This window comes from Leopardus geoffroyi, chromosome B2, assembly GCF_018350155.1.
Source record: "Leopardus geoffroyi isolate Oge1 chromosome B2, O.geoffroyi_Oge1_pat1.0, whole genome shotgun sequence".
Lineage (NCBI taxonomy): Eukaryota > Metazoa > Chordata > Mammalia > Carnivora > Felidae > Leopardus > Leopardus geoffroyi.
This window is the reverse complement of record NC_059332.1, coordinates 119354562-119359478: the sequence shown is the minus strand read 5'-3', so window position 1 is coordinate 119359478 and position 4917 is coordinate 119354562.

Below are 4917 nucleotides of genomic sequence, written 5' to 3'. Positions count from 1 at the left end.
TTAAAGGTTTCAAAATAGTTTTCACTGAAAGATTTGTCCCAAAAGGCTAATGAAAAATTAAAGATGTAAGAGCCCTAAAACAAAAGACACTAAGACTGACATGTCTCCTGTTTGTTCTCTCTACTCTCCTTTGAGTACTCTTTCTAATAATCCTCTATCTTCATTGTTTTTCCACTGAAAAATAAAAGCTGTAAGACCATAAACAAAAGTCCATTAAGTTAATGGTTTTTCGGACACCCCATATCTACCTTCAAAGAAGGGCCCTTGTATGGCACCTTGGCAGAATTGATGAAAGTGAGGAATTTTCTGCTAAAATGCTACATTATTCTCTTAAATAGCCAATGGAAAACTCTGGTGGATATCATCAGGCTGCAGAGGGGATCCTGGAAAAACTGGGAGAAGCCAGAGAAAGGTAAAAATTCTTTCCAGAATCAGTTCTTCCAAATCTGTCTGTAGTGTCCAGTTGAGTAAGGAAAATAAAATTTCACACTGTCCCTTCTTTTCTAAATACAGACCCATTGGTTACTGATCTGTTGTCTCCCAGAGACAGCTACTGATTTCCTTTTTGTCTCACTTTGCATCCTAAGAACTGGGATTGGCTCTCTGCCTGCCAGGACAAAGAGACTGTTAGTTTTTTCTTTGGCTGTCTTTGGGGAGTGACACTGGATCTTGGGAAGGCAGTATCTTTTGCACCTTCTTTGAGGACCCCTCTTACACCCAGAGGGGTTTAGTCAACACTTCCAGAAATAATTGCTGTTTGTGCCGGCCGAAGACCAACAAAGATATATAGGCAAATTTTTTGAAAACTAGTTCTGTAGTCAAAAAGGTGGTCATATTGGAAGCTGATATTCAGAGTCTGATGGAAAAATTTTAAAAAGGCCTTCTCCCCTGAGTTAAAATTAGAGCTAAGTACCAAAGAGAAAGAAGCAAACTAGGATAAGGTTGTTGGATTGGTGGATCAACCCATGAGGTCATTTAGATTACAATCCAATTCTTTGAAGAATTGAGAACAACTGTCCTTATCTTAAAAATCTTTTGCAAAGGTAAAAATGTAGCTCTAGAGGAAGTTCAAATTCGACCCATTCCATTTCACCAACCCCGAAACCTTCCTTCTTTATCTCAAAAGGTTTGTAACCTCTCCAGAAACTTACCTAGATCATCCCCAATTCCTAAGACTGAAGAAAGAAAACAAGGAAACAGAGGCCTTTTTAAAACATACAAATGACAGGGCACCTGGGTGTCTCAGTCAGTTATGTATATGACTCTTGACTTCAGGTTAGGTCAGGATCTCACAGTTTGTGAGATTGAGCCACAAGTCCGCCTCTGCACTCTAACAGCATGGATCCTGGTTGGGATTCTCCCTCTCTCCCTCTCTCTCTGCTCCCCTCCTCCCCAGCTCATGTGCTGACTTGCTCTCCCCTCTCTCTCTCTTGCTCTCTCAAATAACAAGTAAACTTTAAAATAACTTTAAAAAATAAAGAAATAAATACAAATAGCCATAGAAGTATGCTTGCCCAAAATCTAGCCCACAGCTTCTCTAAAATTACTTGTCAAGGACAAATATAATTCTTAAGTGTCTTGTCTACTGATATTAGTAGAAAAAACTTTAGCCACCTGAGTTGGTAGGCTTAACTTACTCCATCTGCCAGAAAAACAGTTTGGATTCCACTGTTCTGCTATGAATTAGTGAGTTTTGTATTATTATACTTCTCATGAATGAAAATTTTAAAACAATAAGGTTTTTTCATCTGTTTGCTCATGTGTGTCTATATATATGTGTTATAAATGCGTTGTATTTTCTACCTCTGGATGGTATTACCAAAATTCATTTGTAAAAAAAGATCGGTTTAATTGGCTTTAAAATTTCATTGTCATTGTTTATACAAATTATATGCTCAAAAACATAATAGAAACTTAGCCCAAATGTTTTTCAAGTTCATGTGATCTAGGATTAATATTTAATAAATAAAAGCTAATTTAAATTTGTTGGTTTAACCAAAACAGGCATGTTTTTAGAGTTTTCAACCTTAAATATAACACTTTTGGTCCAACTAGGTTCATGATAAGTCAAGTAAGTTCATGCTCTCTCTATCACAGAATTTGTCAGCAAGAAAGGTAACTTAAAAATGGTGCTTAGCTGTTTAATGTCCTGTGACATTTTAATGACTAATCTAAATAATTTAAACAAATGAATTAAATAGATATAAGATAAAAGTTTATAAATAAACTTTTCAACAAAATTTATGCCTACTTAGTTTCCCCAGATCTGACTGGTAAGTTAAAACCTTGGAGTTTTGCTAAGTGAAATTAGATGATGAATAGTCATTTAATACCCAGATCACCTCCAAATAAGACAAAATACTAAACCTAATTACTGAACATGGGTTTATCTACTTTGGCTTCTTATCATAGTCAAACTGGAAAATTGGAAAAGGCATATGCTTCCAGAAATTATAAAATGTATTCATAAATTTGCAAAGCTAAAGAATGCTAGTATAACAGTTCCTGCTTGCTTATACTTAGCTTTCACTAGAAATTAAGTTTTCTAAAGGCTAAAAAATAATTTAAATATATGCAATTAAAACCACTAACGTTTGTGGAAAACGAATCTTCAGAAAGCACTTTTAATATGTAATCAAGCTGGCCCTACGTGCAAAAACAGTGGCAATAGAATCTATAAGAATTGTGACTCACGCGGATGAGGTCTATTCTGCTTCTTTACAAAAAGACTTCCTGATGCCAGACTTTTGCCATCTTAATGTCATTGCAACACGGCAATAGTATGCTTTTGAATCAGAGAAAGTAATGTGGGTAAGCAATAGCTGTAAATTAAACAATTGGGGCTATGGGAAACCCAACATAGCCACTTGGTTCTTCCCGGATCCCTGGAAAATCCCACTTTTCAGTGTTTGCATTCCTTCGCCCACCACAGTACATTTAAGATGACTCAAATTATGAATAGACATTGGTGGGGAAACTTTCATAAAACTGCAAAAACAGTCGACCAGCAATGCCTGACCTGTCAGGTCCATATTCCTGGAACAACTATTTTAATCCCCATAGGCCTCAGACCTCCTCCCTCTGGACCCTTTAAAACCTGTGGTTTGAGGGGAGTTAGATGGTGGCACAGGAGTACTCTGGGCTCACCGCGTCCTAATGATCACTTAGGTTCCACCTATACCTGCCTAAATAACCCAGAAAACCACCAGAAGACTAGCAGAACGGAGTCCCTGGAGCCAAGCGCAGACGAGAGGCCCACGGAAGAGGGTAGGAAGGGCAGCAAGGGGCGAGGTGGTACGCGCTCCACAGACTGGCGGGAGGGAGCTGGAGTGGAGGGGTGGCCCGCGGGCCAAGCACAGCCCCCAAGTCTGGTTGGCACAAGAGGAGGGGCCGGGCGGAGTGTGTTCCGACAGCAAGAGGGACTTGACATCTGGAAGGTTATAAACTAACAGCTCTGCTCGGAGAGCGGGAAGGCTGGAGGACAACAGGAGGGAGAGTTGCTGAGCCCCGGGACGACAGAGCTCAGTTTGGCGGGGAACAAATCGCCAGTGCCATCTCCGTCACCCATCCCCCAGCCGAAATTCCAAACCAGTTCCTGCCAGGGAACTTGCTTGCTCCGAGAAAACACACCCAACACTGTGCTTCTGCGGATCCATCCCTCCGGCGGGTCTGACTCCCTCCCAGTGCCGCAGGGCCCCTCCCGAAGCGGATCTCCAAAGGAAAAGCGAGCTGAGCCTGCCCCTCCCACCCCTGTGCACCTTGCCGATCCACCCCAGCTAATACGCCAGATCCCCAGCACCACAAGCCTGGCAGTGTGCAAGTAGCCCAGAAAGGCCACGCCACCCCACAGTGAATCCCGCCCCTAGGAGAGGGGAAGAGAAGGCACACACCAGTCTGACTGTGGCCCCAGCGGTGGGCTGGGGGCAGACATCAGGTCTGACTGTGCCCCGCCCACCAACTCAAGTTATTCAAGACAGCACAGGGGAAGTGCCCGCAGTCCCGCACCACTCCAGGGACTATCCAAAATGACGAAACAGAAGAATTCCCCTCAAAAGAATCTCCAGGAAATAACAACAGCTAACAAACTGATCAAAAAGGATTTAAACAATATAACAGAAAGTGAATTTAGAATAATAGTCATAAAATTAATCGCTGGGCTTGAAAACAGTATAGAGGACAGCAGAGAATCTACTGCTACAGAGATCCAGGGACTAAGGAACAGTCAGGGGGAGCTAAAAAATGCTATAAATGAACTGCAAAATAAAATGGAGACGACCACGGCTTGGATTGAAGAGGCAGAGGAGAGAATAGGTGAACTAGAAGATAAAATCATGGAAAAAGAGGAACCTGAGAAAAAGAGAGATAAAAAAATCCAGGAGTATGAGGGGAAAATTAGAGAACTAAGTGATGCACTAAAGAGAAATAATCCACGCATAATTGGTATTCCAGAGGAGGAAGAGAGAGGGAAAGGTGCTGAAGGGGTACTTGAAGAAATAATAGCTGAGAACTTCCCTGATCTGGGGAAGGAAAAAGGCATTGAAATCCAGGAGGCACAGAGAACTCCCTTCAGAAGTAACTTGAATCGACCTTCTGCATGACATATCATAGTGAAACTGGCAAAACACAAGGATAAAGAGAAAATTCTGAAAGCAGCTAGGGATAAACGTGCTCTAACGTATAAAGGGAGACCTATAAGACTCGTGACCAATCTCTCTACTGAAACTTGGCAGGCCAGAAAGGAATGGCAAGAAATCTTCAATGTGATGAACAGAAAAAATATGCAGCTGAGAATCCTTTATCCAGCAAGTCTGTCATTTAGAATAGAAGGAGAGATAAAGGTCTTCCCAAACAAACAAAAACTGAAGGAATTCGTCACCACCAAACCACCCCTACAGGAGATCCTAAGGGGGATCCTAT